Raw genomic sequence first — 12620 nt, forward strand, 5'->3', positions numbered from 1 at the left:
TGTGTGTGTGTGTATGTATGAGTCTCACTGAAAGACACGCCCACTCTCACCTGCTTTCTTCCACATATCAACTCAAGGACACACCCACATTCCCATCTGTACTCAAAGACACCCAGAGCCTCTCCAATTTCCTTATATGGACTCAAAGACACACCCACTCGCATACTCTTTCATTTCCATACAACACTCAAAGATACACTCATATTCCCAGATATGGTTTTAAAGACACACCCATTCATTTCTGTTTATGGAGCCAATGACAAACCCATTCAGATACGCCCTCATTTCCATACATGGATTCAAAGACACACGCCCTCAGAACCTTGATCATTTTTATAAAAAGACTCAAGACACACCTACTTATAGCCTCTCATTTCTGTAAATGAACTCAAAGACACACCCAGTCAGAGCTGCTCCCATGTCCATATAAGGACTCACACCCTTTTACAGCTGCTTTCATTTCCTTATATGGACTCAAAGACACACCCCCTCACATACGTTCTTATTTCTATATATGGACTCAAAGACACGCCCACTCAGAGGCACTCCCATTCCCATATAAGGACACACCCACATTCCTATTTATGCCCACTTAGATAAACTCCCGTGTGCATATATGGATTCATATACATGTCCACTCATGCCCCCTCTCATTCCCATATATTGATGGATTCAAGGACACACCCACTTTCCGATCTTGATCTTAAAACCACGCCCACACAAAGTTGCCTGCAGGTCTATATGGAACCAATGACACACCTACTCAGATATTCACTGATTGCCATCTATGTACTCAAAAACACGCCCACTTAGCGAGTCTCTCCCATATCTATTGAGATGACACACCCACTCAGGGCCTCAGTTTCCATATATGGACTCAAAGAGTCTGACATTCCCATCTATGAATATGAAGTCCAGCCCACTGAGATACGTTCCCATTTCATTATATTCCACTGTAAGAGAAAGACTTTACTGCCTTCACCTGAGTGTTCTCCTCATTTTTTTAAATAAAGAACCGAGGAACCTCACTGATATGAACCTGATGTGAGGTTCTAGTCAATTCTCAGGAGAACGTCGGAGCCGAGCGTCCTCTTACTGTTAGCATTTCAACAGTGAAAGTCTGTAATCACGCTACATTCCCCACAACACTCAGCTCCAAATAACAATGTGTGTGGGTGTGTGTGTGTGTGTGTGTGTGTGTGTGTGTGTGCAATTGTTGCTCATGTCTCTTAGGAGGATTTACAGTAGACAAACACACACACACACACACACACTGTTACACCCTTCCTAAATACACGCTTCTACCGAGTCAGCGGCTTCTCACAGGTAAACACCCAGCGATCCCCTCATGTGCTAAGTAGTGCGCACTACGTAGTTCTCTTCTCTCCCACTGTCCGTCGCTAATCTATACAGAGCACATGGGTCAGAAATAACTCTCTGTGGTGTAACATGATCCGTAGTGCACGGTGTAGTGTGTAGTGTGTACTGTGTAGGAATATAATGGTATTTGGAACACAGCCAATTTCAAAACGCTAGATGTCGGATAATTATCTCACACACACACACACACACACACACACACACACACACACACATACACACACAGCTCCAGGGCATTAGTTTTAACTATACACATCCTCTGTACATCATATTCCATAATTACACTCGTTCTAATGCTGTGGTGTAATTATAATCTATCAAAACACTCACTCTAATCACTTTAATTAAATGAACAGGTCATTAAACACACACACACACACACACACACACACACACACACACACTGATCGCTCTTTACATATTTACACTTCTACACAGTTCACTAAACCTGACAAGCTTTCAATCCCCACGCGCCGGTTTCAATGACACGCAAAAACGGTGTTAAACTGCCCAAGTGACCAGATTCACACGTTTATCTTTAAAGATATTTGATTTAGACTTTTCCAATTTTAATGAACAAGTACGATCGAACTTATACACTCACAAATACAGTGAATTAAGGGAACGGTACGGGGTGTTTTCCGAGCTAGTAATCCATTTGTCGAGTGTGAATCAGAGAGAAAGTGATTCTTTTGGTTAGCTTGTTATTTAGTTCGGTTTGAAGCAATTTTAAAAAATAATAATCATTTATAAAAGGCTAAGAAATTTCATTTATTGGTCAGAAATATGGCGATGAAAGAAAAGGTCAAAACAAACCCTTACAGACTTGAATCGCTTTCTCACTGCAAAAACGATTCGACTCTGAATCGACTCAACTGCGTGAACTGAATCAAACCTGCAGTGTGTTTTGGGTTGCAGTGCTTTGCTTTTGAAAGGAAAGAAACCCCGTGTTCTACGATGATTTCCACACGCAGGTAGTACACGTTTTCCACTGCTATATTTCATGAGGTTTTATGAGGACGTTTTCAGCCCTACGCATTCCACAGCCAGATTTATTTTTGTCGTAGATTTGGCTAAAAGAACGCAAAACACTTACAGCAAAAAAATCTCTTTTAAAGTCCACATGAACTCAAACTTGAAGCTTTGTGGCTTTTAGTTTGAACAAGTCTGTCTTGAGGTTATCTATTAGCTCGTGCGCTTCAAAACAACGACAAAATTCACATTTAGAAGATCTACGCGTTGAGAATTTACAGTCTCTCTCTACCGCCGGGACGGATCGACGATCTCGATGACATCACTCCGCACTTCAGCATATCATCAGATTTCCTGTCCAATCAAACGCTCTCTAGGAACTGAACTGCCACGCCCACATTTGTAATCTCCTGGTTGTGAGGTAAACTAAACACTACTGGTTATTTAAAAAGTGGGAGGAGCCACTCAATATGTACTGCCATGACTTCCTGTTTCAGATAACGCTGTGTGTTTCAAGGCGCTTCACAGAGACTTTATCACCCATTTTATCCTCCTTTTAAACAAACTACATCACATTAAAGTCTCTTAATATGACCTTTAAATATAGATTGACCTTAAACACAGACCAAAAAAACCCCAAACACAACAGAACAGGTTGTTCCTGAAAACTTCCTGGTTTTCATCATTGCTGTTTTAGCTCCGCCCACTCATTACCGTACATACCTGGTCTTTCTATTGCGTTCAAATATCATTCAAATTTCATGATTATGACACGGCACACACACGACACACGACACACACGTGCGCAATAACGACTCTTCTCAGATTTTGGATTTTAAATTGAGCTAGAGTGTAGGCTTGACGTGTTTTATGTGTACGAACCGTCACAAATAATTTAATGTACATTTCCTTCGTACGTGTTGATAAACGAGTAATTTAACACGGAGACGGAATCGCAGACGAAACTCTTTTATCTCCGTCGTCTGGAGCCTCGTCTGTTTGTTTATTTATTCTTTATACACAGAGACATTCAGCATTCACAAAAAAAACAGGTAACTGAAATACACCAGAGAGAACACACACGCACACGCACACACACACACACACACACACACACACACCCTTCCTTTTCCATTCAGAGTGAAGTGTGTTTGTAGCCATGGTAACTAGTTAGAGACAGACTGAAGGAAGTGCATCATTATATTAGTTTTGTAAAGCAGCAGAGGATAATAATGCAAACACACACTAACGTGAGGTGGCCATGTTGGACCTACACACACCCACACTTACACCCACACACACACACACACACACTGATGTGAAGCGGCCATGTTGGACGTTTTTTCCTGTCACTCCATCATGATGACGTCACTCAGTAAAATCACTCTCCTTCACTGTGCTCACAGCGTGTCGCAGCACGATGGGTTCCAGTGTAATGTTTCTGACTCTGTATACGTGTGTGTGTGTGTGTGTGCGTGTGTGTGTGTGCGTGCGTGTGTGTGTGTATGTGTGTGTGTGTGAAAAGCTTTTTTTTCCTTCTGAGTAAATGTAAACATCCTCTTCATCTTTCCTTTTCTATTCAAAACAATAAACTCTGCAGGAACTCCTCAGAGAAAAGACAGACAGATACAAAGACAGACAGAGAGACAGATACAAAGACAGACAGAGAGACAGACAGATACAAATACAGTTAGACAGAGAGACAGACCAATACAAATACAGACAGAGAGACAGAAACAAAGACAGATAGATGGAGACACAGACGGAGATTGCTGGATGGACAGATAGACAGATATATAAATATACAGACAGACAGACAGACAGACAGGTAGTGATATTAAATGTGAACATTTCTGTGTTTGACCCTGTGACCCACTGCCTCTTTGGAGCGCTGCTTGACAAGGGTCAGAGGTCAGAGGTCGTGTCAGGCCTGAGGCAGGCAGCCTTGAAATGAAACAGAGTGTGTGTTAAATTCAGCGTGAAGAATCTCAGAATCTCTTGGCCCTCACACACACACACACACACACACACACACACACACACACACAGGGTGTGTGCCTCGACTGAATTAAAATGGGTGTGTGAGCTTGTACTAGCTTGTGTGTTAGCATGTGTTAGCGCAGGAGGACTCGTGCACTCAGTAGGGAGGGAGCGAGAGAGCGAGGGAGGAGGGAAAGGTCATGTTTTGGAAAGGAAAAAAGCCCTCTATGTGCTAAACAGTTTAGCGCCTAGCGCTCATTGTGTTCTGCTAAGATGGCAACGCAGGAAAACAAACACACACACACACACACACACACACACACAGGGTTGTGCAATGGTTACAAATATACATGATCATCATTTATAATCAGCTTTTTGGGTGTCTGACATTGAATGAATGCTAATGAAAACAAAAAAAAAATGAAATGGTAAAATTGTGTAGATGTTTAGCAATGCTAGCTTTTAGCACGGCTAGTCATGACCGGAAGCTAACAGGAACAAGGATCCGCTAGCAATATTTCTACTTAGCTTTATTTTTTAAATGGTAAACTTCTTAATAATTTATTTTCTTATTAGCAATTCTAGCATTTAACACACACCACAACACATATGGTCAGGTCCATAATTATTGGCACCCTCTGTTTAAAGAATTCACCACTCTTACAGTTCACAAAAGTCAACGTTAGCATAAAATCCGGGCAAAATCTCTTACACTAGCATGGGTTTGTCACAATTATTACCTGGAGATAGTTTAAAATACATTTTTTACGTCATTTATTATTAGCAGTGTTGGCGCTTTATGGTGTCGAGCACATGAATGAATGCTAAGACGAACAAAATGATTAGCAATGCTAGCTTTTAATGTAGCTAGTCATTTTTCTCCTTAGCTTTGCAATATTTCTACTTTGCTTTTCTTTTTCAAACAGTAATACATTTAACACACATCATGACACGCATCCAGTCACCTCCATAATTATTGGCACCCTTTGTGAAAATAAGTGAAAGCATAGGCACATCATTTAAACATACAGAAACACTGTGTAGTTTTACCCTTGTATTTTAACCATTTTTTTTTCCCCCAAACAAGACAAGTGCTTGTCTTTTTTCGTGGTTTTCCCCACAATTCTCTCAAAGGGCAGCAGTAATTTTGCCAATTGCCCACAGCACGTTGGGTTCATTTACTTCCACTGTAAATCAGGAATAAACACATAGTTGCTGCTCTCTTTATTCACACGGCAACAATAAAAAAAAAAAAAACACGACTAAAGCTACACAAAGACCCTTCTCTCTCTCTCTTTCTTTTTTCCCCTCCATTTTTTCCTCTTTCTTTTTTTTCCCCGCTGAGGGAATTTGGCACAGGAAGAATGTCTCTCTGTGACTGAGGCGGTGAAAAAATGTGCCACTCGCTGCACAGTCTATTAGCGTCTCTTCCCCCTGTACTGTTCAAGGCTTGCGGGGCCAGAGGTCAGAGGTCAACATGCACCACAGAGCAGAAGCAGTGAGAGCACAGGAAGAACATGAAAGGAATAAAAACATGATGAATCTTTTATACAACTCCAATTCCAAAAAAGTTGGGACGCTGTGTAAAATGTAAATAAAAACGCAACGGTTTGCAAATCTCATAAACCCGTGTGTTATTCACAGTAGAACATAGAAAACATATCAAATGTCTAAACTGAGGAAATGTACCGTTTTAAGGGAAAAATAAGGTCATTTTGAATCTGATGGCCGCAACATGTCTCAAAAAAGTTGGGACGGGGAAACAAAAGGCTGGAAAAGTAAGTGTTAGTAAAAAGAAACAGCTGGAGGTTAATTGTGGTTGTATAAGGCAACCCTTAAAACCACATCAGAGTACTAGTGTTGATGTCAGTTTGTAAACTGTTGAGTTCTGGATTGTGATTGGTCAGAAGGTTTTGGATAATTTTCTATGAAAGCAGCTCTGACAGTAGCGCAGCTGCAAATCACAGGTTTATTTATAATCACTGCGCTCGTTATATTCTAATACGCTATCGTTTCCATAGCAACAGCTCGTTCACAGTGGACACTGCAGTAATAATAAACAGACTTTTTTTTTTAAAAATCATTGATATTGGTGAAGTTTTCCTCAAGTAAGTATGTTTATTAACATGGAAGGAGTCTCCAGTGTCAGCGCTTTGTAACACTTAAAAATAAAGTTTACTCTCAAGTTCTTTAGAGAAGCATCTATTTGCTGGTGCTTTAAAGTACCCAGAAATGGTTCTTCACAGCAGTGCCACAAGGAACCATGTTATCATAAGTTCTCTAAAAAAAATCCCTTAGTAAGTGCTTCAAGAAACCAAAGAAGGGTTCTTAAGAGTGAAACCAGGAGAACCTTTTTCAGTCCCACAAAGAACCTTAATGGGTTGATTTTAACCCGTTCAGGGATGATACCTTGAGAACGTGTAATGAAATGTAAAGAACTTCTTTTATTTCCAAAGAACCACACAGTGTCATATACAATGAAAAATGGTTCTTGAGAAGAAGAAAGTTCTTTGCAGAATTTATGGTGCTGTAAAGAACCATTGAAGAATGTTTATTTTTAAGAGTGAACAGTCAGAGGTAAAGCTGTAACTTTAAGCTTTTTTCGACATCTTTAGGACAGAGGAGTTTACGCTTCTTTTGCGATTGCTTTGGTAACATGACAAGATGCGTTGTTTTGAGAGAAAAATCAGAAGCTGGTGAGGGAACGACTGTTTATAACTGCTATAATATAAGAGAGAAAATGTCTGTGGTCTAAGAGGAATCTAACACTTGGGGACATGCTGTTATCGGAAAATAATCATCTTTGGGGTGCTCAAAATAACTCCACTTCGTGTTTTAATCCTTACTTACATTCTCAGGTTTGTGTTCTCGTCAAATCAGACCACAGGTTCAGACCGGCAGGGTTCAACTCCGAAGACTGAGAAAAATTTTTTTGTGTTCTGCCAACATTTCTGCACTTAATACTCCGTCTGCTTTTCTCCTGTTATCAATATTACACAGTGTGGAACCGAAACTCTTGTCCCTGTCATTAGGGAATGAACCCCCCGCTCTGTTCTCTCGGGATCTGATGAGCTGTGACTCATTTCTACATTTTTATTTTAATAAAATTGACTCGATCTGCAAACTTTTTCCATTGCCTTTCATCTCCAGTCCATGTTTTTCATCATGAAGCCTCTCTCCATCTTTCCCTACAGAGTTATCCAAGAAATCTAACACATGACCATGCCAGTAGGATATTGCAGCACCTACTTTTCACCTTGTAAATACTCGTCTAGCATCTGGTTCTGCGCCATTAGATCTAAAAACAGCAGCTCACCCCAATGAAAAACAAGCCTGGATCCAACTGGGCTATCTGTCCCTATTTCCACCCCAGTAACTGCTCTCAGCCAATCAAAACGCCCCATACTTCTCTCAGCCAAACAGAACGCACCATATTTCTCTCTGCCAATCAGAACATACTGCACTTCTCTCAGCCAATCAGAACACACCATACGTCTCTCAGCCATTCAGAACATACCGTACTTCTCTCAGCCAATCAGAACACACCGTACTTCTCTCAGCCAATCAGAACACACTGTACTTCTCTCAGCCAATCAGAACACACCATACGTCTCTCAGCCAATCAGAGCACACTGTATTGCTCTCAGCCAATCAGAACACACTATTCTTCTCTTAGCCAATCAGAACACACTGTACTGTTAATGTATTAGTGCTAAGTGATGGAGTGTAACTGTATCCTGCTTGTTAACAGATTAATGTCACAGACTGCCCTGAGCTGAAACGATGACATCATTTGCAAAACATCAAATAAAACCACCAACGCTTTTCTTTTTGTTCAAGTTTTCTCTTCAAACATGTAACTCTATCCACAGCACTGAAGCTCTGAACGCCCAGATCTGTGTAAACACAGCGGAGAACGTGATGACGGATCACTAAAAGCTCAGTCATCACAGAACCGCTGACTTTATCAGGCAGACGTGCAGGAACCGGGAGAGAAAAAGCAAAGGAACCGTGTCTTTATTTCTATATAAGGCCTTAGAATAAAAATGAAAGTTTCCTTACAGAGCAAGCGTACTCAAATAATCCTACTCAAAGGAAATGTGGGGGTTTAACAAGTTTATATCAAAACAATTTTAGATGCTAAAAATAGCATCTGAGTGTTTGTGTTAGCTTAGCACTTTAGCTATATCACATCACAATAAAATATTTCCGCCATATATTAAGCCATTACTATTCTCTCAGCCAATCAGAACACACCATACTGCTTTCACCCAATCAGAACACAGTGTACAGCTCTCAGGCATGTGGGTCCATAAGTATTTGGACAGTGACAATATTGTCTCTGTACACCACCACAGTGGATTTGAAATGAAGCAATCAAGATGTGATTGAAGTGTAGACTTTCAGCTTTAATTCAAGGGGTTTAAGAAGAACATTGCATTAACCATTTAAGAATAACAGCCTCCATTTTCACAGGTTCAAAAGTAATTGGACAAACTAACAATCATAAATATATTGAATATTTTTACTACTTGGATGCAAATGCTTTAGAGTTAATGACCGCCTGAAGCCTGGACATCACCAATTGCTGGGTTTCCTCCCTCGAAACGCTTTACCGGGTCTTTACTGCAGCTGCTTTCAGTCACTGCTGGTTTGTGGGTCTTTCTGCCTTCAGTTTTGTCTTCAGTAAGTGAAAAGCAGCTTAATTGGGTTGAGGTCATCAGACATTTAAGAACATTTCATTTCTTTGTCTTAAGAAGTTCTTGGGTTGCTTTGGCGGTACATTTTGGGTCGTTATCCATCTGTACTGTAAAGCGCCATCCTGTCGGTTTTACAGCATTTGACTAAATCTGAGCAAAAAGTATAGCTCTATACACTTCAGAATTCATCCTGCTCCTTCTAGCAGCAGTCACATCATCAGTAAACACCAGTGACAGTTCCACTTGCAGCCGTACACGCCCATGCCATAACACTTCCTCCACCATGTCTGACAGATGAAGTGGTATACTTTGGATCATGAGCCCTTCCTTTCCTTTTCCATTCTCTTCTCTTCTCATCATTCTGGTACAAGTTCATCTTGCATCAGAACTGGTCAGGTTTTTATTTAGAGTTTTTTGGGTTTTTTTTTTTTTTTTAGCAAAGTCGAATCTGGCCTTTCTGTTCTTGAGTGTTACCACTGGTTTGCATCTTGAAGTAAACCGTCTGTATTTACATTCATGAAGGCGTCTCTTGATTGTAGACTTTGACAATGAAACTCTAACCTCTTCCAGAGTCTTCTTGACTTGGCTAGTTGTTGTGAAGAGGTTTTTCTTCACCAAGGAAAGAATTCTGTGTTCATCCTCTTTAGTTGCGTTCCCTGGTCTTCCAGGCCTTTTGGTGTTGCTGAGCTCGCCAGTGCATTCCTTCTTTTTAAGAATGTACCAAACTGTATTTTTGTTAAACCCCTTGAATTAAAGTCTTCACTTCAATCACATCTTGACTGCTTAATTTCAAATGGTGGTGTACAGATGCAAAATGATGGCAACTGTGTCCCTGTCCAAGTACTTATGGACCTGAGTCTGTGTTTGTGTTTGTATTTTATTTTAATAATACTGAAGTTCAGTTACCATGCAGATATCCAATATGGCAGATTAGACAGACAGTTACCATGGTGATGCTCAGGTTTTAATTAAATTTTACACACACACACACACACACACACACACACACACACACACACACACACACATACACACACAGAGCACAATCCATCCTAGAACTGCACACACTCTGGCAAAATGAAATTTAAAGGGCTTCGGATGATAAACAGATTCCAGAACAGCAGATTTTACTCGCACTACGCAGTAAAAGGTCAGTGAGGAATAGAAATGAATCTCTAAATAAATTCTGTTAATTTCCGTCAAAGTCTTAATGATGTGAGGCAGAGTGACTCGAAAACAGAATAATAAACACCTGCACAGCCTGTTTATCTGATTCACTGGTTAAGGCATTAAATCACTTATTAAACTGCTGATTCACTCGTTATGAAATTGCTGATTTGTTCATTAAGACAGTGATTCATTCATTAGTAAGATGATGCTTCACCCCTTAAGACACTGATTCACTCATTAAGACATTGACACTCATTATGACACTGATTCACTCCTTAAGACACAGATTCACTCCTTAAGACACTGATTCACTCGTTAAAATACAGATCCACTCCTTAAGACACTGATTCACTCCTTAAGACACTGATTCACTCGTTAAAATACAGATTCACTCCTTAAGACACAGATTCACTCCTTAAGACACTGATCCACTCCTTAAGACACTGATTCACTCCTTAAGACACTGATTCACTCGTTAAAATACAGATTCACTCCTTAAGACACAGATTCACTCCTTAAGACACTGATACACTCCTTAAGACACTGATTCACTCCTTAAGACACTGATTCACTCCTTAAGACACTGATTCACTCATTAAAATACAGATTCACTCCTTAAGACACTGATTCACTCCTTAAGACACTGATTCATTCGTTAATAAACTAATTCACTCGTTAAGACATTGATTCACTTGTTAATACACTGATTCATTTGTTAATACACGGATTCATTCGTTAAGTCACTGATTCAGTCATTAAGTCACTGATTCACTCACTAAGACACCGATTCACTCGTTCACACATGGATTCCATGGATTAAGATGCTGATTCATGCATTAAGACACTAATTACTTCATTTATTCATTGACTCCATGACTCACTTGTTACTTGAAGTTTTAATCTCTAATTCACTCGTTTAGTCTATGATTCAATCGAGTCTCCGATTCACTCATTTTGTCAAGGATTAACTCATTAACTCCATGACTCACTAGCTTTATGATTCATTCCTTTTCATTTACCTCGATTTATTCCATGAAACAATCGTTAACTCGCTGATTCACTCCTTTACTCCACGATTCTCTGGAGTCTCTGATTCACTCGTTTTGATTTACCTTGAATTTACTGCATATTTTCTCCAATGTTTAGTGCACACTGCATTACTGTGTACACATGTGCATCTCAGTGGCTTCGGAGCCCAGCTACAGACTATAACTCAGTTTTCCTGGACATTATAGCCATTTTCACACTTTCCAGTGTTTTTGGAAAACTGTGATCATCGCAGCCCTGGAAGGAAAAAAGGTATATATATATATACATACATTTAAGATGTACAGAGCTATGCATGCAGTCATGTCGTGACTCACACTCCAGCAGAGTTAAAAGGCAAAAGGAGCAGGAGGAAGATCCGACTCAGCAGCCAGACTTCTCGTTAAACCAACAGCTGCAGCGTCAGATTAACGAGGAACAGCGGCTGCGTCTCAAACCGCACGCTACTGCACTATTGAGTGCATTAAAATAATACCACATAATAGAGTATACTACAATAGGCAAGGCGGTGTGTGTGTGTGTGTGTGTGAGGGCTGAGAGCAGCTGAGATTCATACTGAATTCACCACACGCTCTGTTTCCTGACAACACTGCATGCCTGACCTGACCTCTGACCTCTGACCCTTATCAGGCAGCAGCTCTACAAAGATGCAGCGGGTCACGGGGCCAAACCCGGATCCATCACAGAAGTGTGTTCTCTGAGGACACACACCGTGATGCCAGAGACACGACTCTCCGAAGTGGACTGTCCGTATGCCTCCTTATTTCCAGCGGTGTTCCCAGATTGCTCTTCTGTTCTGATTATATCACACGATTCTTCACACAAAACTTCTTCTGTATATATATATATATATATATATATATATATATATGCTTTACCCATCCTCTGGGCTTCTTTTACCCGAGTCTAGGCTTTTCCCAAACTGCAGGTTCTATTTTCCAACCTGAAGCTTCCTCTGTCCAACCTCAAGCATCTTACCAAAGCAGGACATTCTTCTACCCGACTTGGAACTTCTTCTATATAACATGGGACTTCTTGTGTCCAACCTGGCGTGTCTGATGTCCAGATTAGGATTTATTCCGTCCATCCTGGGGTTCATTATGCCCTGTTGGGAATTTGTTCTGTCCAATCTGGTGTTTTACCCAACTTGAGGCTTATTTTGCCCAACCAGGGGCTTCTTCTACCGCTTCACTCAGACGTCTAATGTCCACATTAGGACTTCTTCTGTCCGTTCTCAGGCTTCTTTTGCCCAATTTAGGTGTTTCTTTTTCTTCCTGACTCTGGATTATTATGGATTATTATGTGGATTATTCTTCCTAACCAGGGTCTCTCACTGCCCAGCTTGGAGTCTGTGGCTTCTTGTGCCCACCC

At 40.6% G+C, this 12620-nt stretch overlaps 1 protein-coding gene across 1 annotated transcript in view; it reads right to left on the reverse strand.

Annotated features, from left to right (window-relative positions):
* Positions 1–12620, reverse strand: part of ppp2r3a (protein phosphatase 2, regulatory subunit B'', alpha) — a 56782-nt gene that overhangs the window by 43466 nt on the left and 696 nt on the right. The gene's annotated exons all lie outside the window — the stretch shown is intronic.

Source organism: Ictalurus punctatus, chromosome 17, assembly GCF_001660625.3.
Source record: "Ictalurus punctatus breed USDA103 chromosome 17, Coco_2.0, whole genome shotgun sequence".
NCBI lineage: Eukaryota > Metazoa > Chordata > Actinopteri > Siluriformes > Ictaluridae > Ictalurus > Ictalurus punctatus.